Source organism: Anoplolepis gracilipes, chromosome 14 (assembly GCF_047496725.1).
Source record: "Anoplolepis gracilipes chromosome 14, ASM4749672v1, whole genome shotgun sequence".
Classification (NCBI taxonomy): Eukaryota; Metazoa; Arthropoda; class Insecta; order Hymenoptera; family Formicidae; genus Anoplolepis; species Anoplolepis gracilipes.
The window spans coordinates 4,954,384-4,977,060 of NC_132983.1; the positions used below are offsets into that span (position 1 = coordinate 4,954,384).

Sequence of the window (22,677 nt, forward strand, 5' to 3'; positions counted from 1 at the left end):
AGCCACCCGAGATCGATAGGTGAAAGTAATTTGCCACGCGGCTTCCCGAAGTTACAAGCATTTTCTTTATTTTTACAATGAATATAATTTATCCTGATATAATTTATTACTTTATCATTTCTTTGCATTTTTCCCCTATTCTTTAAATGCTCTCTTCAAAAAATTAAAACGTAGGTTTGTTGTGTCAAAATCCGTTTACAGCAATTTGGACATTTAATGGATGTCGCGTTTTTTAATAATAATAAACGCTTTACAAAAAATATGTCACGTATATATAATCTCGGAGTAAACTTTATTCATCAAAGTTTTGTTTTTTATTGTCATTCTCTTTTTAAAAAATCAATTCATTTAAATAATCTCAATTTTATTCTACTAATATTACGTTGTATTTAATTTGAGTTAAAAATCGGGCAATTTGTTATTATGACAAAAAAATATTGTCCAATCTTTTATTGTAACGATAATTTTCAATTATTTTTGTTCGATGCGATTCTGAAGAAAGTTAACAGACGTTTGTCACTTTATCGGAGAGGTGTGCGAGAGTTCAGTGCTAAATTCCATTAAAGTTTTCATTACTTTAGAACTTACGATAGGGATGAAAAGTACTGTTATTCCGTGGGAATAACAGTAAATACGCATTATAAAGTATTTAATGACTCAATATACTCGTTCCCGCTTTATCTCGCTAAAAAACGGTATTTGATCGAAAGTGTCAAAGGCAATTGAAAAAAAATGTTGCAGAAAGAGCGGCATTCAATTAAAAAGCAATTAAAAGACTACATGAACAGTTCCATGGATCGATAATCGATTTGTATGAACCTGTAGATAATTCGATGTATTTGAATTTTTAATTTATTCGACTGTTTGAAAATTACGCTCATTCCAAATATATATTTATAATATCTACTTTTGTGTTCTCCAACCTAGATAAAATTTCTCAGATACTTTTCATTTTTTATGTATTGAAAAAAAAATGAACGAAATAATGACACACACGAATGACAAATGTGTCAAATACACGGCGAAGGTCGCGCGCATTTTATCGTCAATTAGTATGTACGAACTCGTTAATCTCATTCACGAAGATGTACGAAAACTACGAACACGCATTAGTAAAGTGCGATTTTGCTGATAGTCTTACAAAGAAATAATTTAAGCTCACGATAACTAGGGCCTGCTTATCATCCTATCTATAATAACAGTTGTTTGAAAGTTGTTTTTATCAATTCGAGAAAGCCTATAACGTAAAACTAACGTATAGGTATAACGTTTTACAACATGTAAGTTATTTTAAATAAGATGTAAATCGTGTTTTATAATAAGTTTTGCATTAATTCGATTCTATTGTATTATTCGAGTCTATTATGTGTATTTGTATTTGTGCAGCGCCATGTTAAATTGTACTTGGACTTGAAACACATGGAGACTTCTGTTCTTCACTAACACACATTTCATTAATATCAAATGAAATTAACATTACAGAGTTCAATTTGAAAAATTAAACTTGTTTCTTTTTTTTTTTGCTTAAAATAATTTGATATGATTTTTACAATGTTAATAACGGAGGAAATAATATCAGAGATAAAATGTACATCTCTTAATAGTCTCTGCAAAAATATACCTTTTAATGTCCTCTGTAAAATTCAACAAGCATTCAATTAATCTCCCTCTTGTCACGAGGTTAATTGTTACATTGTAATTTTCCGAGTACACGCGTCGCGGCTTAGGTTTCCCTTGGTAAAAATTTAATTTCCTGACGACAAGAAAATCAAATTTGGTACACACATATACATATAGAATGTACGACGTAGCCGGTTGTATAGAAGCAGAAAACGAAATACCGAACAATGTTAGCAATTGAAAGTTCTCGTCGAGCGGGACGCGAAATTCGATGCCGTGGAGACCAGTGTACGGTAGCCGTGTCGGAAACGGTTCGCGATGCGCGCCGCTTAACTTCCGCCTGTCGTGTGTATATTATGTCACTCCTGTTCTGTCGCCGAATCCTGTCACTTCTTCGGAACGGGATATCGAGCTAGGGGACTTGTCGCGCCGAATTGAAAATCTCCCGGGCCAATTGCGCCTCGACACGGCGCGCTGACGTGCACTTTGAAATGCGCTAAATTGCATTATGAATTCAGCGCATCTGTGTGTGTTTCCACTTTACTTGGCCATGTTTGCGAGTGCATTGATTTTTTGCAAATTATCCCATTATATTTTTATTTATTATATTTATGTATACATATTTTTTACACACACACACACACACACATATATATATATATATATATATTACATTTTAATTATATTTTACCTCGAGTCTCGTCTCATATCAAATCGAAGGGCAGAATGATATATTTACTTAATGCATCCAGCGTGTGGGTGTAATTATTAATTAATATTATAATATACACAGACGCTACTTCAATTATTCGAGTTTATTTTACTGCATCTATATACTTATTCACTTCATCCTTGTATCTTTGTTGCCAATTACATTACTGCTAACCAAATTCCGGCGTTACAGAAAGCACACAATTTGGGATAAAGCTCGGAATTGAGTGCGGAACTCCATCTTGGTCATTTTCGCTTTCTACAATCGCACTGCGTGCTTGCGCGAGCGAGTGATTTAGCGTCCTGTTACACTACTACCCTCTTGACTGGCTCTCAATCCGATATTTGTTTTCGTAACAATTCTCGTGTTGAATTCGCTCGAGTTTCAAACGGTAGGTATCCGACACGATGAATAAAATCTTTGTCACGATATAGTGTACCGGATGCCACGATCACATTGCTCGAGTACCACCGATAAGTGACTCTCGCGAATGCAGTTTTAATCACCGTCCCTAATTAAATCAATGCCGGTTTGCTATTACAGGCGGGCGCTGCAAGTTAAGATAAATAATTCCGGACAGGGCAGTTTCTTCCTTCTCCGATAATAATTTGAACGTCGATGTTTGCGCAACTATATTATTATTATTATTACACGTATTATACTTGTTGCTATTATTGCGTATATTATACGTATGTGCATTTTCGAAATTTATCACTAATTTTAAATCTTATACAAAATAATTGATGTAATTATTATAAATATCAGCAGTTGATTTTCCAAAAGTTTCGCCCTCTTAAACAGTTAAACTTTAATTGTAAAATATCATACAGAGATGATTATATGCGCGTCTGGAATCCTGAAATTAATTATTATCCTTTTGATAGACCATATAATTTCTTGGAATAATAACTTAATATGTACTCAGCAGCCTAATTGAGTTTTAATTGAAGAAAGTATAGATTAGTCATATAATGTCCCTAAATAATAAGTGTATTAGAAAGGTTATATACTATAATTATACATAGTAAGATAATTATACATTTATTATTGATATAGTCAATAGCAATTTGTCGTGAAGTACTTTATGTGTTCTACATCAATTTTTTTTATAATACTTAGCATAATTGAAAAATCTAAATGTTATAAATTTTTTAAAAATTACAAATGTGTATGACAACCAATAATCAATGAATAAAATGAAGAATATTCTATTCTTTTTTTTTTCTGATAATATCAACGTTGTCGTTGTCGATAAAATTCCCTTTCTTTTGTAAAATAACAATTTCTCATAAATTATACAATAATGTATCATATTTTATATCGACTTTCCAATCGGGTACGCTTCTGTAATTATTAACACAAGTGTCAATATCAACAATTTTTCCCACCCTCATGTGTTAATCAGTAGTATAGTCAGGCCTTGATCGGACGAGGCTACGCGCGGTGGCCATGAGGGTGCCTGCACTCATAATTATACGTGGTGGTGACTTAAATGCCATGCGAGAGAAAAGAAACATTATGCAAATTGATCGCGAAAAAAGCGATGTAAAAATTCTTTTTAAAGAAAAATAAAAATAAGTGTCACACCCGCGGTCGTTTAATAAGACACTACTGTGTCTCTCTTTTTCTCTTTCTATCTCTCTCTCTCTCTCTCTCTCTCTCTCTCTCTCTCTCTCTCTCTCTCTCTCTCTCTTTCTCTCTCTTTTGATTTATTAAATACTAAATAAAATGATGGCATATCAATACTATTGGTGCATTGTTATTATTGAATATTGAAATCCGCAAATCGACGAAACAAAATTTTATATTGCAAGCGATTGTCAAAATACCATTCTTTCTCTTTTTGGGGGTGAAAAAAATGCTTTAGTGTGTGTTTTGTTTCGAAAGAATGAAACGTGTATTTTTCAATTTTAAAGTGCGATTTTTCACTTGGTACATGAAATTCCAACGAGTGAGGCTTAGCTTTATAATAATATATTGAAAATATCATAAATATTATAATATTTCAGCTGAGAAAAAGAATCATGCAAGAAGAGTGTCGTACGATGGCGATATACAATGAATTAAAATGACGTAGACCGACAATCTGCTTTATAAAGTGATAAATTAATGTTTGGATATACTTTAACGTTTCAGTATACATTCCGTTCATATTTTAAACAAATATAGAGGACCGTTTAATTAAAAATGTCCAATTGGACAATGTAAATTGCTAATTATTTCGTCCCTTCCACGAAACAACGTGTGTCGGCGAAAGTTATAATAACATTCTATTGGCGAAGCGTAATTTTCTCGATTTCATCGTCCGCTGATATGTAAAAATAGCGCCAATTTTGTCGGGGTTACATGTCTCCAACGAGGGAAAGTCACGATTCGCCGCAAATATTAATTAATCGTTGTTTTGCCCATTCGATTGAATATCGAGGTATATCGAAATATAATTATGTAAACATCATTATCTCTGCCGAAGCCATGAAAAGAAAGAGCGAGAAGAATGTAAATGCATACTCCTTGTTTTTTTTTTTTTTTTTTTTTTTTTTACTTGTTAATTTCACGATGAGTTTTTGTTGGATTATATGTAACGCGGAATAAAGAATATTTTTGTGCACCGTCGACGATTTCTTCGGAAATTTCGTTCGATAAATTTACATAACGTGTTGTATACAGTACATTCCGCTGTTACTAAACGGGGCATAAAACGTTAGCATTAAGTAACCTCGCGATTGAAAACGCGATAACGGCTTAAAGCTGGCTCGTTAATCTTCCTTAGAGCGGACAACCTTATCGCATATCGACTTCCGCGTTTAAAGAATAGTCACGTCTACCTAAACGAGGGAGAGAAGTATGCACGAAGTAACATTCGCGCTATTTGACAGCCTTTCACATTCTAAATGTTAACCGCTTGCACTGATTTTGGGATCGAAAGTGGATCTGTCAAATACTTGTGCTTACTTTATCATGACATGATATTGTTTGTATCTTCAGTCAAATATATTTATTTTAAAAAATTTTTCTTAAAATTATTGCAATTAATGTATTTCCATAATTATGTAAATATATTGATAACTTTTTTATTTCTCTAGAATCTAGAATATCACGAGAGATGAGTTTTTCATTTTTTTTTTTTTTTACTTTTATGTTGATTTTTGTTTTTCTTTTATTGATATTAAGCATCCGGAGGTGAAATATTTTTCTGATAATTTCAGTTTCTTCCTCGTGGATAAAATTAATTTTCCACGCGTCCGGGGAGAAGAAAGAGAGAAAAGAATATTTTATGTTCTATCACCCTTTGAATTTGCTTTATAAAAACAGAATCAGACGCAAATATATGAATGGAGAAAGTTGCGCGTATTGTGTCGTATAAATTCCATCAGATAAAATGCTGGTCGAACCTCCGTATATGTCGGTAAACAAGAACAAGTAAACAGAACATGTAGCGGCGTAATAATTTTCTTATCGTCGATCGTCGTGTAATTGTTCTCGCGTGATTCATATGAATCGCTTAATCCAATTCCATCTGAGGTTTGTACGCACGAGCGAGCCTGACGGCTCTTCCCGTTCTTGGCGGATCTTTCTTCGTTGCAGTGCGATATAATGCATAATGCATGAGAAGCGAACGACTCGGCCGAAATTAGTGCTTGTTTGAGCTATAATAATAACGTAAGAACGGAGACATATGAGGTCTATTATTGGGAGTAAATCAAACTTAGTAGCTACGCAGCCAATTTTATTACGTTTAATTAATCTAAAATTTTTTATTAAACTGTAAAAAAAATATTTATTTTGTTAAAAAAAATGTAGGTAAATTTTATTCTGTTAGAATAAGTTATCGATGCAAATTTAATTTTCAAATAACTTGCATTGTATGCATTTTTATGCTGCATGAATAAAATTTGAAAAATTGTTGAATAGTTGAAATATTTTGAGACAAATATTATACGTAATATAATACTTATTATATATAGATATAATGCCAAGTTATAACAGATTCTTCTATTGATTGGCATTATATTCTGTGAAATTTGATAGTAACGATAGTAATTTGGGAGAATAAATTATACTTCTATCGCGTTAATGTAACAAACTAAATGGAAAATTATACGAATGTCATTGTTTCACGTATCAATCTCTAATTGTCTCATCACGCGACGCGATTGCAAATGGGATTGCGATTCGACCTTCCATGACGATTAATTAATTATTATGTAGAGATCGGACTTTAATTAGCACTACACAATGCCACAATCAAGTGTGCGTAAAACGCGACACATAAAACACGTAACGTAATACTGTCCAATAAATTAAAAGCGTCATAAAACTGATGACGTTCGATGCATCATAAAATGCAATCATGCATCTGTTGTATTTTCTCGTCAAATTTATTTACCGTAACAATATTTTTTTCCACGCATATATTTATAGTGCTCCCACCGTGTCAGGTTTACATTACAAAAGTGCGTCACGCAGGACAGTAAAAATTCGCGTTTATACAGATTTATTACATTTGATGTATTTATCCCTTCACTCTGCGAATGTTATTTTTATTCGACCGACTGCTGTTTTTTTTATATTTTGTTATTTAATTTAAAAATTCTCTGCATATTTCGTATAAAGTAAAAACTATGTGTTTACGTGCGCGTAGAATTTATATAAATTTAATTCTTATAAAAATTAGAATGTTTTTTTCTCGATTACGTAGCAGTTTTTAATCTTTTTTAAAGCCACATAATTTTTTTTTTTTTTTTTTATAAATGGAATTTTTTTTCGAATAAGACTCCACTAAAAAATCTTTGAATCTCAATATAGAAGTTTACGCTGTGACAAATATTTATGGCATTTAACAAGCCCTCAGGCATCGCTCTGGGTTATGTTATAACCCATATAAAAAATTTAAACTTATGTCATTGCTAAACGATTAGAAAATCACTTTTTGTTTTTTTTTTAAATATCTTGAATCGTAGAAGATTGGTGACATTTGTAGCGACATGTTCTTTTTCTTTACTGTCTGGCGTATCGATTAAAAAAAAAATACTTAAAAATAACTTTATTAAATGCCGAGATATAAACAATTTATCAATATAGATTATTTATCGTACAAACCTACTTTTCACATTCACGATGATGCCTTACATTTTCAGAATGACATCTTTGGAAATAAATTGATTGTGCTGCCATTTCGCATATATTTATTTATAATATATTTATATTTATATAATAATCTATATAATAATATTTATATAATAATTTTATAATATATTTATATTTTTTATTTCTTCCCATAAATTATTAAATTATCTATGCAACTCGCCCAGAAAACTTTTGACAAATTTACAAATACATATTTACAACAATAAATATATATAAAAAGTTTCTGTTTATTTTTTTGTACATTTAACTTGAGACACCGCGATCAAATAAAGGACACTCTATCTAAAAGACTAAAGAGCGAAAAAAAATTATTTTTCATGTAATATTTTAATATGTGAGATATCAAATGAAAGAATTGAAATTCGATAACGCGAATATACAATTCAAATAACTGTCATTTATGGGACATTTATAGAATTCTCTAATAAAAGCGAAACTTTATCCTCGGTCAACAACCTTGCCCGCATTAATCACTGCGTCTTAGCTTCTCGATTTCCTCATCGATCGCAAAAAACGAGCATTATCGAAGTATAGGTCGACGGCCCCATTAAAGCCTATTGCATAAAACGGCCTTCTTATCGTTCTGCTTTTTTTCTCTAAAATCGCCATATGGAACTGAATCGAGTGATATCCGAACGAGCAATCAGCCGGAACGAGAGCGATTTCTGAGCGGCGCGTGATTCTGATTTATCGGCAAACAAATCACACGTCGATGCACGCTGTAATTACAACGGCGGTTGAAATTTTTGCAAGTTGGTCGGTCGATTGGTCGAACTTGCAATAGCAAAAGCGGGATTAAAATAGCGTCGCGTGAGCAACTCGGCGTCGGAAAGACGGCGTGCCCGGGTTCAGTTTCAGTTAATTCTACTTAGATAATTCGTCTGTTGCATGTCTCGAGTAGCACCCGCGTGCTGCACCGTTATGTAAACTACAAATTTTGATTGTGACTTATTATTGTTATATATTTGAATTGCTATGTAGAAGAATATTTAGTTTATTTAACTACGAAATATAGAAAGCTTCGTGGAAAGGGATTTTTCGACAATTAATCCATTCTTTTTCCATGAATATTAAGTTTTATTTAATTTACTCAACTAAAAGAATAGAGACGTTTATAAATAATTTCATTTTAATCAATCGATAGATTCAACAACTCATTCAACAATTTGTACAATTTGTGAAAATGTATATAATATATGTTTGCATTCTTTCTTTTGTAACAATTGTTTACAAAACAAATTGAAAACAAATTTAATTATAACACAGAGAGAGAGAGAGAGAGAGAGAGAGAGAGAGAGAGAAAGAGAGAGAGAGAGACACAGATGTATATATATATATATATATATATATTATATATATGCACAGTATCCGATATCATGTAACGTATAATACAATCCACGCGGCGAGAACGATCATTTCGATTAATCAAGCCCCAATTATTAATAATGGTTCATCCGGTGCAGTTCTCGCGCCGGTTGATCTCTCGAATAAGGTCACGAGAACGGAATGTGAAATAAAGAGCCCTCTGTTCTCTCTTTATTATCTGATCGTGTATATACGCGATAAGCTTGCAAGCTCTCTCTCTCTCTCTCTCTCTCTCTCTCTCTCTCTCTCTCTCTCTCTCTCGATTGGCCGATTACCTCGTGGTCTCGCATGTGCAATGGGCCTTAAACCCGCGATCTTGTGTGCGACAAAAGCATTTTGCGAGTCCGACATCACTAAAACAGAAAACCGAGATATTCTCGGATATCTTTGGGTCGCGATATTAAGTACAATATTCTGCTCTGTGCTTCTAGAACTCTTCATATTTTCAATTCGAAAATCTATTGCATCGAGCTTTTATAGTCAACCAAGGCCTGACATTTTATTCTTTTCGAGACAATTTTACATCTCATTTTTGCTATAATTAGTGGAGAAAAATTAAATTTCTAATTTTATAATCTAACCCTTTATAATTATAAATTTAATTGTATATAATTAAACTTTTCGACCTAAAGTACAAGTTGGTCTTTAACGCTAAGGGAAATAGAATGTCCATTTTTTTTTTACTGGATTATTATTTTCAATGCCACATTTTATTTTCACTGATTCTTTTCTCTCTTTATTATTTATTCAAGAGCTCGTTGTTGAATATTTATTTAAAGCGGATCGAAAACCGCCTGTGGAACGATGCAAAACCAAAGGAATCCTGATCCCTCCAGCTTTTTATTTCGATATTGACTTTTAATGTCATTCTTGGCAGCTATTTACGGTATAAGATATCGCATCGACTCTCGCGTCTTTACGTGTGCGTCGGTTTTAAATCCGGAAACAGTAGGGAAACTCAGCATACGTCTGTCAAACTCCGTTAACGCTAACGTGATTTTCCGACTTAGCGAGTAGGAATCCGATTAGTCCTTAGTCACCGATTTTTAAATTGTTTGTCCTGCGCGCTACTGATTATGACGGAAGTGTCCTCGGTTTGGAATTTCCAACCAAGTCCGGCCGACTCGAAGCATCTGTCAGCATCAGATCAGCATCTGTCGATGGATCATCTTTGCACACATTAGCTTAAATGCAATATTTTACTGTAAAACCATCAATTCGAATCGAGAAGTGGAAATATAGAAGAAATGAAAAAGTTCGAATTTGTTGAAATTTTGCAGAATCTAAAAAAGACGTGATGTTAAATATAATTATAAAATTAAATTAAAATATACCATAATTTAATTTATTTGTATTGTATGTAGCTAAAATGTGAAAATTATGAATAAATTATTTAAATTTATATTTGTATAACCTCGAAAACTAGAAACTAAATTAAATCTTAGTTATTTAAATTCTAAATAATTACTATATGGTTATGAATATTTTTAATATTATTATATAATTCTCTCTTTTTTTATTTCATTTCTCGACGGAACAAAAATAATATTTACTGTAACTGCTTTGTAACATGTTAAAAATTCCACAATAGCTTGTTAAATATATTAAGACACAATGCGGTAGAAACCAAATATCGTATTAAAACTTTTAATAATGGAATCAGTAATAATGCAAATCGAATATCATTGATATATTATTTATCATTAATGTATTTTAGATATGAAACAAAAGCCAAATATTAAACAATAAAGTATTATATTCTTGTAGCATATTCTATAATAATTCTAATTGCAAATCAAACAATACAAGCATCAATTTATAACAAAATGTATATATATTCAGAATATTTTAAAAAAATATTTTAAAAAATATAATAAATAATTAAAAATAATAGTTAAAAAATAAATAATTAAATATAATAATAAGAATTTTGATTTCGGGAATGCGTAAAATTTTTTTCAGCCTGGAAAGATGATTTTTCTAATTCTGCGACTTTTGATTTATTTAAATAAATATCATTAACATAGACATTTAAATAAATAACAAAAAGAAAGACTCTGTCAAAATAATATCTGGCATGGAAAATGTAATTCGATAAAAATTAATATTCTATCTTTTTCTATTTTAAGGCTATATATATATATATATATATATATATCTTTTCTATTTTAAGGCTATATATATATATATATATATATATAATAGAAAAAGATAGAATATTAATTTTATATATATAGCCTTAAAATAGAATTAATCCATCGATTAATTTGCAAAATGATTAATTTCACTCACAATTTATCCAAGATACTTGCTATATATATAACAGAACAAACAATACGCTACAAGTATCTTGGATAAATTGTGAGTGAAATCAATCATTTTGCAAATTAATCGATGGATTCGAAATAGACTTACCCAAGAACAAAAATATCTTGCTGTTGCCATACAATTCGCATCGATAGTCGATTCCTATATGGGATTTTGATTAATAACGATAATGATTGGTTTCTGCAAAAAGCTCACAGTTGTACACGCATATGTCATAAAAAATGCACAAATGATAATGATTAAAGTACAGATAAAGGACAGATAACGATAATTTGTACGATTGTGAGAAGGGGAAAAAAGATTTGAATTTTGCAATACTTTTCATTATTCTGCGTAGAAATTTCTAAGGATTTGTTAACGACGTTGAAGTCATTTAACACAAAGATCGATTCCAGCTAGATACACACACACGCGCGATATTTATTTATAACTCGGACACTTGGTCTTCTCGACTGAGGGTCGTTCACTCATAAGTGTGTTATCGACTGTGGCGAAAGTTTGGATTGTTCATTTAAAGCGCGTGCAAACTTCTCTCTCGTATAATTGCCTCCCCCTCGTTAAGTTGCGAAACCCTAAGTGAAACTTAATCGAAGACATACATATATATACATATTAGGCTTCTTTAGTATAAATTCGAAAATTAATGATTCTCGTAACAAAGCTTGTGAAAACAGAACAAATCAATTATGTAATAATTAATAAAAAAAAGAATATCTATAATATGTAAGAAAATTTATTTTAATGATTTACACGACATGTATTCTTTCTTTGTATTGTTATTCAAATATATTATATATTTCATTAAATAAAAAAATTCTCTTATTGATCAGTAGCCATTTCTTGAAGAAGTTGGCAAAAATAAATGACATTAAAGGAAATTAAAGATATTAAAGAACAAACAAAAGTTTATATAGATAATCATAAAGTTGAAAAACAAGATAATTTCTCGAAGCGAAGAGAATTGACCTCGTACCAGATCGTAAAGAAATTGAAAGTTTTAATTGACTATAATAAAGACACTTTTATTAATTAATTGCGTCTTGTCGCGAAGAAATTATTCGCGTCACGTTCCATCTTTGTTCTTTATTTCATTCGCATGTATCGAACGCTGCAACGAATTGCACGCACGTAACAAGTGAAAAGTCCTTGGGTTTTAATCAAACAAATACGAATGGGTCGATGTAAATATATATAGTCGAGTTTCGCGAATTCTCCGCGCTATGCAAATTATTTTCGTTCCTTGCATTATGAATCAAAATGAATAAGATAATATAGTATTGCGCCACTTTCGTAATGTAAATGCTGGTAGAAATTCGTCGTTTTATATTTTGTCAAGCATTTTGAAAAAATATTCCTGACGTAAATGATTTTTACGAAACAGCATTGCGCATTTAAAACTTTCCCTCGCCTATAGAAAAACATTTCAACGATACACGCACATGCAAATGAATAAAATCAAATTTTACGCGAATAAAAAATGTATTATTTTTAGAAATAATTTGCAGATTTACGTGAATTTTTATCAAATAAAAATCAAACAGACACCGTTGAAAAAAAGTGCCAGCTCTAGGAATTTGAAGAAATATCATATATATTCAATTATGAGATGGCGTAGGATGCAATTCAATCGAACTATATCGTTCAAGTTTAATAAATTTATTAAATTATTTTCGTGCGTCACCGCTGGCAGGAATACCGTCAAATTTTGTTATACGATACGAGAAAGCTGCCAACGGAAGTTCCAATGGACAGAACTCATTTACGAACTGTCGAAGTCAAATCATTCCGAGTTTATAGATAATGATATCTGTTACTTAGCATTAATCTTGAAAACGCTATAAATAAAATTGAAAAAGTTTTTAACGATTTAAGAAATGGCCTAATGATGATCACAATAATTGCGTATAATACATCTGTCAAGTATAACAGTTTACATGCTTTCAAGTAAACACATTGGTAGGATAATACTCGGTAAATTATGCACCGATGCATAATTTGAGTACGCGCATTTTTTTTTTTTGCACCAATAACATTCTTTGATATTTGATCATTCTCTCGCTATTTCAAAAAGCTTTTCGTTTCAAATCCAATGATATTAAAAAGAGGCACGGAGAATCGATAAAAAATTCAAACAGCCTGTTCAAATATCACTGAATTCACGACGATATAAAATATGCAGTACTCTACTCTCTCTCTCTCTCTCTCTCTCTCTCCCTCCCTCCCTCTCTTTTCGAAGATATTTAAAATATATTTGAATATACATTACGGAAAAAATGGTCGAAACGTATATATTGCCATTATACAAGCAAAAACTGTAAACAGTGGTAATATCGCGCGCGTGTCAGACGCACTGTACACCGAGGTGCATTATCGCAAAATGTAATCACGGATAACGGCGCTATCGGCGATGTCGAGGGTCAACAACCGTTTCTGTTAAGACGATGTTAATCCTTAATCGAAACACGCGGGGCATTCGTGCTCGCAGGGCGTATCCGTCCAGGCACGTCAGGTCCATTCCACTTAACCCTAGACTCGCAGATAAAGGCGTCACGATTATGATAAATGCGAGTTCCGAGTTTAGGTAGAGCAGTTTAACCCCCTCGGCGAATGGCGCGGCGAATTTTATCTCGTCGTATCCGAAAGGCCCAACGTACGGCGATTTAAGCATTTCTCCCCCGCACTCGTATCCGCGTAATACGGTATCCCGCTAAATTACAAGTTACACGAAGCTCCCGCGAGCCGAGAGATGTTAAATACCGCGGCAAGTTCCTAATCTCCCGATACGCACGCGATCCGTATAATGTAACCGCGATCTTTGCGTTCCAATTTCATTTTCACCTTTTGAGATTTGAACATTAATCCGATTTTTATACAGGCTGTCCTGTAATTGGCGAAAAGCCTGTGCCAATGCTAGAATCTTGAGATCGTTTGGGGACGATTTTTCGAGGCATCAATAATTTTCGAATTCCAAGCGATCGAAAAAGAGCCGCTTTTCGCAAACTAAACTTTCTGGAGTAAAAAAATTACCAAAACTATATAAATGTATATATATATATATACATTTTTCAGTTAATTTCAGATAGAGTTTACTCTAATAGAATTTTAATTTAAGGTGTAATTATACAAAGATATATAATGATAAAAATTGGAAACTGGCAAAAAATGATGACGTCCCTCGATATTTTTTCATGAGAAAGGGGAGGAAAAATCGACTTCAAATGATCTCAAGAATCTACCATTAGCAGGTTTTTCTCCAATTACAGGACACCCTGTTATTTTTGATGGATACTCTCTCATCGGAAATTATGTATTTACATAAAAGAAAACCGCAAACGAGATGGATTCATCGATAGGAGAGAACATAAAATTCTCGCGCGCGCGCGCGTGTGTGTGTGTGTGTGTGGGTGTAATGTTATTAAGATTGGAATTTTGGAAGTTACATGATGCGAAATGTTTCATGTTTCCGCGCACGCTCGTTAGTCGTATTACTTGATTAAGAGTTAATTAGAACGCGCACACACGTGCCTGCACGTTTGAAGCGACGCGTCGTCCCGTAGCTCTTACAAGCGACCGCGCGTCCTCGTGCAAGTTTGTAATTACGCATGTAATGGAATGCCCTCGCGACCATAATTTGCTTTCTCGCGGAACGAACTGGTTACAACCGGACCCTTGCATCGCCCGTGATATTTCTTCCTCCCCGTTTGCTTCTCGCACCCTGTCGCACCCTCATCTCTCCGGGAACCGTGTCGTGATTTTTTCACGAAAAAATATCTAATAAATTCTTCACGAATCGCGTCTACAAATAATTCAAGAATTCAAGTATTATTATTGTTTGAAGTTTCGTAAAATCTGCGAGCTTCATTCGCAAAACGCAGCTCCCAACTAGCAACATTATTTTACTAAATAAATCATCACAGGGAATACTGAAAGTAGATAATTTGCTGCTTTGCGTGAGCAATTGTTTACATTAAATTCAGTTAGAATTTCGAAGGACAAAATACCGAATTATATATATCTATATACATTACAAATGCCAAATTATAATATGTCATTATACGAACGGTCAAATGCACGAGGAGCTAATTATCGCGAGATGGAATAATATCGTATCACCTAGATAAGCCATGCCATCGCGTCATCGGGCCATCAATTAGTAATCAAATGTAATGCATGTGAACGTAAACTGTGCGACAGCCACGGACGTAATATACGATAATTTATTCCGTGGAGATTTCGCGGTCTGGCGGATTAGATGGGACGATAAGACGTCTCGACATTTTGCGCACCATGATGATAACAACAGGACGCAACTCGAATTAACATATAGTGCGGCTCCATGATGCGAGCTGACACGTCTCCGCGTTACCAATCATAATTATTATTCACGAGCTCAATTAGTATGTCACGTCGTTAACGAGGTTGGCCGCCAACCGACCGTCCAGGTATAGCCTCGATTTAACAGTGTCGCGACGGCGACGGCGGCTTTGATAATTAATTAATTCGTCGTTAAGCCGTGATGTTCCCTTACAAATTGTCCGGCACTTTTATTGCTACTGCTGCGCAGCGAGGATGAAGTCTTAATCTCATCTCATTTATTATATCGTCCATTGTGCGCAGTTAATTCCGCGGTCAAGAATACGTGGTCTCACTTTATAATAATGAATAATAAACATGTTAGAATATAATAAGTAATAAGAATAGTATAATTCTCGCCAAGAAAATCGAAATCTATCGAGAAATAATAAATAGTGCACTATTATGGGGTGTCTATTTCCTGGAAAAACAGGAAAAATTCTCCCTGCAATTATCCGGGATTTCTTTTGTATCTGGAAAAATCAAGAAATCTCATGGAATTTTATTTTGGGATTTAGGAAATTTAAAAAAAAATTCTCTCTTTGATAAGCTCGTACATTGTAAACAGTCGACAAGCCAAGTGAATCAATTTTATAAAATATATATCTATGTTTGTTTTAATATTCAATATTTTAACAAAATATTATATATGCAATACATATTTTTTATTGTAATTTTTAATGATAAAACATTAAAAACACAGTGACTAATGCTTTTATCTTATGAAAGTTATTACTCAGGTTTTTTAGTACATTTATAAATCTAGCACTTAAAACTTAAAAGCCTGTATGTTTTTCCTTCGTATAAGAAAAACGTTAAAAAACCGCATATAATAAGAAAAAAAAAAAGTTATTTTAGAAAGTTGTATCTTTAAAATATTTTCTTTACCTGGAATTTTGAAAAAAAAAAAAAAAAAAACATCTGGAAAATCAGAGAATTTGTTTACAAGATTGTAAGTAGACATCCTAAGTATGATGTTGCCAAAATTGAAACGTAAATGTTGAAACTGAGAAAAATAAAATTCTAATATAAAATTACGTCGATATTATATGCAATATAATATCGACGTAATTTGGGAGAATTTTCTCGTAACATTTCGCTGTAATTTTAGCAATTTTAATGCGATAGGTGAAAATGTACTCACTTCGCGTCTCGCAGTATCTTGACGTGTCTTCCATCTCGTTATGGGCTTCTCTCTTTCCCTCTCTTTCCTTCTTTCTTTAAATTTTTCTCAGCAACATGCCACGATTATCGCGCCATGAATCGGCATTCATTCGCGAGATGCGTCGATCCTTTTCACAGCATAGCAACTGATAGCGAACTCGATTCTCTCAGAAACGTGAAACCGCGCGCAAAGTTCTTATCTTTCGATTATCGTGTGTTTGAGCGTTGCGACAATTGTCTCTCGATGTGAATGGAGACCCCGGGTGCAACGGAATGGCATCTAAGTTTATCGAACACCAGTCGAATTATTGAATCGCGAAGGGGCGTCGCAAATTCGACGCACGAACTCGTCGACCATCCCGTGACCGGAAGAGAAAGAGAAAAAAGATCGCGAACGCACAGATCGAGATTATCGAGCCCCAAGGAAGCACCTTCTCCGTTTCATCTCGCGCTGTCAGCAGATTCGGGCATTAATACGATATCGAAAAGGGAGATTATTTCTCTTTTTTTTTTTTTTTTTTTTACCGTGATTTCCTTCCGCTGGGATTAATCTCGTTGAGGATTAAGCGGCGTTTTTATCCTCTCTCCGTATTTATTATTCCTCTACTCTTATTATTTCTATTATCTCGCGAGCCTCGCGAGAGCGGATGTGTAGCCGGAAAGAAGAGATGTTCTTCGCGAATTTCCTTTCGCGAAGTTTGCGCTCCCTTATCCCGCGAGAATTGTTATTACAAGTTTCTCAAACGTGATAAAAGGATCTCTGCGAGAATTCCGCGGTGATATTATATGTATGGCTGATCTTCACGTTAGTGATTTTTGCGGATGATATTATCTCGTTAAAACGCTCGGAATTATTTGCTATATCCTCAGAATCTTTTACAGGTTTTTTTTTTTTTTTTACATGAAATTATCTGACTGATATTTCAATATTTTAATTCGTGTGGCACAGCCTCTCAAGATTGTTTCATCTTTTATGTTTTGGGTTGCCAAACTAAAATCTCGTTTGCGTGTATGTGTGATTTGAAATTTACTATCTCTATATTTGATATTGCATTTGCAGTCGGACTTTAAAACTGTGACGTGTATTTAATTCAGTTTGCATCAACTGGTGGAGAAGCGTCCTAGCATTGCTTCGTATTGTCGAGATTATTTATTTTTCTTCAATTTGTCTCTTCTATCATCACTTTATTCTCATTGCGTTTATCAGAATTATATCATGCGCAATTTAAATCTTGCGCGATTCGATGATGCAGCCACTTAGCTCCGCTTTCGAGCGTTTCCTTTGGTTCGATTTTGGATTTAATCGGCGCGTGATCGATCCCGATTATCTATGCTCGATTCCCCTCTTCTCGTCAAGTGTTCTCGATGCTCGCTCGTAATACTCGCAACGCGCGTTCCCTTAATGCCCTTAATGCATGCAGTCACGGAGGTGCGTGCCGTCGTATAACGATTATCGTCATAAGCGAGTGTAAGATTACGTCTGATCAAAAATGTCTTTCTCTACTTTGAGCGTTTTTTATTTTTTTCTTTTTTTTTTTTTTTTTCTTCCACTCTCTTCGATTCGTGGCCAATTAAAACCGACGTTGATTAATCGAGAACCTAGACGGTTTCCTTTGAACTAATTCCCGTATTCGAACAGGAATCCGGCGATCGATTCCTCGATCGATTCCCCGCGCGATGTATCAGAAGATTCGCGAAAATCGAAAGAAGATAAAGATTCACGCTTTCGGCGGTCAGTCACTCGTCGCGTTGTTCGAGGAAATCTTTGCGGTGCACTCAATTAGATGCACTTGGAGCCGAGAGAAGCGAAATTGTACTGTCGATCGATCGTGTCTATTCGTTGTTTTATTCGCTCTACGAATTTTGTTCGAGCAAACGTTGTCCCGAAATACGAAGGCGAGATTTCGCAGGGAGAGATGATTCGTGTCAAGAGTTCGTCGACCGGTTCGATCGACTTTCCGGCAACGGAACCAACGCCGATACGTACGCCACACACGGATGCCGCGCGCCGACTGAGGTTGACTGACGACGGCTCCGAGTTTCACGCCGATTTCAGTCGTCACGTGACGCGGCCGCCCCGTCGACGATGCGACGTCGCGTGGCGTCGCGACGCGCATAGGACGGCCCTCTCACCTGTATCATCCCCCAAGAAGCCAGTCCTAACACGATCGATACATTTTATTTGTCGATGTAAGCATCGATAAGCTTTCAAAATTCTCCAGCTATTTTATTGAAAAATATTATCAATATATGCAAAGACATGAAATACTTTGATTTGAATTTTTCACTTTTTCTTGCGAAATTATAGTTGTGAAAAATTCTTATTATTGTCGATATAAGCATCGATAGGCATTCGATTTTTCAGTTTATTAAAAAATATTATCAATATGAAATATTTTGATTTGTGTGCTCTTTTATTTACAAAGTTATAATTTCAAAATTAATCCCTCGTAAATTTCAATTTACGATATATACAATAATATACTTTGAATTTTATTAATAAACAAATTAATTTCATTGTACACACGTGAAGATTGAATTTCAAAGCTGAAAATGACACCCACGTCGTGCAAGTGATACATGGTGTTACGATATTAATTTACGTGTTATTCGCCTTTTCTACAGTTGGAAGGTAGTTGGGTCAGATCTGTCACATCAGCTGAAACAAGCACAGCATGTTATACACGTGCTACTTACGGACGATTGATGCGAATGCAAAATCAAACTTACCTAACTGTCGGATTAGCGCGCGAGCTTTACTGCGCTCTGAAAACTCGTTAGGAAATGTCCGTTAGAAAATCCGCGGTGAGATCAGAAGCAAGTATTCGTAGCAGCAATTGTTCAGTCATTCGACTCGGAAATGGAAAGGCAGGGAACCACACGCAATAGATGAATCGTTCCGCGTTGAATCACGTATCGCGTGCAAATCCTTGATTCTCAATTTTCCATCTCGACCGACGCTTGCGTTTAAGAAGCATCTCGTCCGACGGTAAAAGTAATTTTTATAAATTCAAATGGAAAAGAGAGAATGTTTTAAATTATCTTGCAATGATGTTTGAAAATTCTCAACTAAACATTTCGAAATTTTATGCAAGTAAAGGGACCGACTACTTTCTACAAATATTTTATACACTTTCTTCCATTAGTCAAATCTCTTCAAATTAATTAATCAAATTATTGCTGTATCGATCTTATTGGTACGCAGAATTTAATTTCCACGCGAGAGAAGATTGCACGACGCGGCTCCATCGGGTTGCGGTTATTAATGGAAATAATTAATAGCTGCTCTATCGCGTACGGATTATGCTGTTGCATCACGATGGTAAATTACACCGGAATGTGTTCTGTGTTCCAACAGGAGATTACTGCATCCACTTCAGGATGAAAATCGAACTTAATCAAATCTGTATTGTGCGGGGGATATTATTATGAACCAGAGCGATATCCTGTGGGTCAGGATTTCGGTTACAAATCCAGCAGCACGTTCGACTGAACAAAGTTTCTCAAGGGCTCGACTATCGTTTTTATATCTCGGTTGATCCCGTAACTTTTGTCGAATATTAACGAGAAGAACTAAAGCCCGAAGCAATTTCGTTTTCGTTTTGCGTCATGTATTTGATATATTGTGGAAAATTCGCGGAGAAACGATTCGGTGAAAAGCGCAAAGTTAGAAAAAGCCAAAGTTTATAAAAGCAGAAGTCAAACACTGCACGTTGCAATTATCAATTGTATTTTACAATATATTGTAATATTATAAATCTAGCTCTATTATATCTGATTATATCCCGCCGTTCCCATACGCGTACGCATATTTATTTCTCTCCGGATTTAGAAACTACTGTCTCTAATGACCTGTGTGTTGTTGACGTAAGTAAACTACGTAATAATTCTTCATCGAACAGTTTAACGTCGATATCGTAAGACTACTGATGCAGTTTCTACTTTAATAGAGACTTTTAATTTAACAAGTATTACGTGATTAAAAAATAACGGATAACTTGTGATAAAAAAATCAAACTGTAATAAAGAACAACTAAATTATAATTCTGATAATTATCTCGGACTTGTTAGAATTTTAATTTTACAGATTTTATGATTAACGTAAATGTTTTTCCAAATGAAGAAGTAAATTCTTAGCGTACATTTAAGAAAACTTACTTACTTTATTGGAATTTAATTAAATAAAATTTATGATAATTTTAAATCGCAGGCTTTATTTTTCATTCTCAAGATTGTCAAGTTTTAGGAAATAACTGTTCATTAAAGTCTTGAGATTCTCTCGAAATCTCAAGACTTTAATGAACAGTTATTTCCTAAACTTTAATGAAATAAACATATCCTTTATTAATAAAGCTTAAAATCAAGCTGAGATACTTGGGTCTTTGATTAATGTAGCATGAATACGGTCGTTAGGAATCACCAGGATGCGCAAAAGAATTCTCGTCGATCTCATTTAAAATTTTAAAGTCGTCCGGTTCTCACTTCTTATCATCATAGAAAGGTCGCACGAGATATCCTTCTTTTTTTTTTTTTTTTATTCCCCAATAAGATCAAGCTGGAAAAGAAGAAAGAACCTCGATATTGGAATCGTTGGCGAAAGGGATCCCTAATAAAGAGTTAGCGAGACACCTTGTAGATTAGCTTTATCCCAATTTACTAGTTGCTTTTTTTCTTAATTAAAGCGTAACTTTTCCTTTTGATTTTTATACAACATTATTTAATTGATCACGTCGATGATACATTTCTTTGTGATCCATTTCTGTACGACATTGATTTTCGTCGTCATTTAATAGAAATACAACGGATATATTATATTGAGATCGATTGATTGGCTTCCGTTTACTTGTCAGCCAGACTTCGATTATCCGAGTGTCAGTTTAATCAACCAATTCCGTTAGTCGCCAACAATAACAATTACCAGGCAATGGCGAGCTATAATTGTACTGTATACATGTATCTATCATCAGATTCTCTCTCATTAGATTCATACAATACAATGCTAAATATACTGATATAATGGATGTAATGGATATAGAACACGCACTATTTGCTTAATATCGACGCATATATATCACGACATTGCCGTTATATTTATAGCTGCATTGTTTTCGCTAGAGTGTACGATTCATATTCAGATTTTCAGACACAGTCGCCTCTTGAATTTATGGCACTATTATCCTAATTCGCGCGATTAAATTCTCCGCTGGAAATAGTAGCTCTTTTGGAATACTGATTCTTTCTTTTGTCGTCTTTTTCTCTCGCACATTTTTCTACTCTTTACCTCTTCTCTCTTCCGCTATTCTTTTAATACTACATTTCTTCTCCATTCAACATTGTCAAACCCGAGTCTCGTAAGATTCGAGTTTGACAATACGTCATTGAGAAACGCATAATGCGATTGTTGTGTGTGGACAGAATAAAAACCAGTCTTCCTTACAATTTTCTGCAACTTCCACTTTTCATGGCTACCACTTGGCCTGCTTTAAATCCATGTAAATTTTGATGGTATAATTTAACGTAAACTGAATAAAGAATTTGCGAAGGGTTCTTTTCTCAAAGTACAATTTTTTTTTCTTCTTTCATACTTTTTAAATGTATAATTTTTTTTTAACTTACAACATCTAGAAAACATATTTTCTCTTTTAGAAAAAAATATCTATCTTAAATATATTTAACATATATATATATATACAAATATCTATCTTCTTGAATAGAGGATAGATATATTTCTCAGTTTGTTTTCTCTCACAATTTACTTACATTTGATTATTTTTTTCACAAAGTTTTTTCTAATATCCATATTTATAAAATGTTCAATTAACTACATACTCTTAATGTGTCACAACTTCCATTTTTCAATTATCTCGATGCTTAATTATTATCGTGCTCGATGTACACTCTTGCGAATAATAATGATTAATGATAGCTTGCGGGATGTCCATTACGATGGGACTAAGGGAATGATATAACGTATTCGTGACGTTGCG

General features: G+C 33.8%; 2 protein-coding genes across 5 annotated transcripts in view; one reads left to right on the top strand and one right to left on the bottom strand.

Moving 5' to 3' along the window:
- Positions 1 to 18,701, bottom strand: part of LOC140673062 (adenylate cyclase type 5) — a 96,480-nt gene extending 77,779 nt beyond the window's left edge. For all 3 annotated transcript variants that reach the window (XM_072905661.1, XM_072905660.1, XM_072905659.1), the window contains exon 1: positions 16,671 to 18,701. The gene's annotated coding sequence lies outside the window, so the exon portion shown is untranslated. The remainder of the gene's footprint in view (positions 1 to 16,670) is intronic.
- LOC140673067 (uncharacterized) overlaps positions 1 to 22,677 on the top strand; it is a 90,097-nt gene that overhangs the window by 59,556 nt on the left and 7,864 nt on the right. The gene's annotated exons all lie outside the window — the stretch shown is intronic.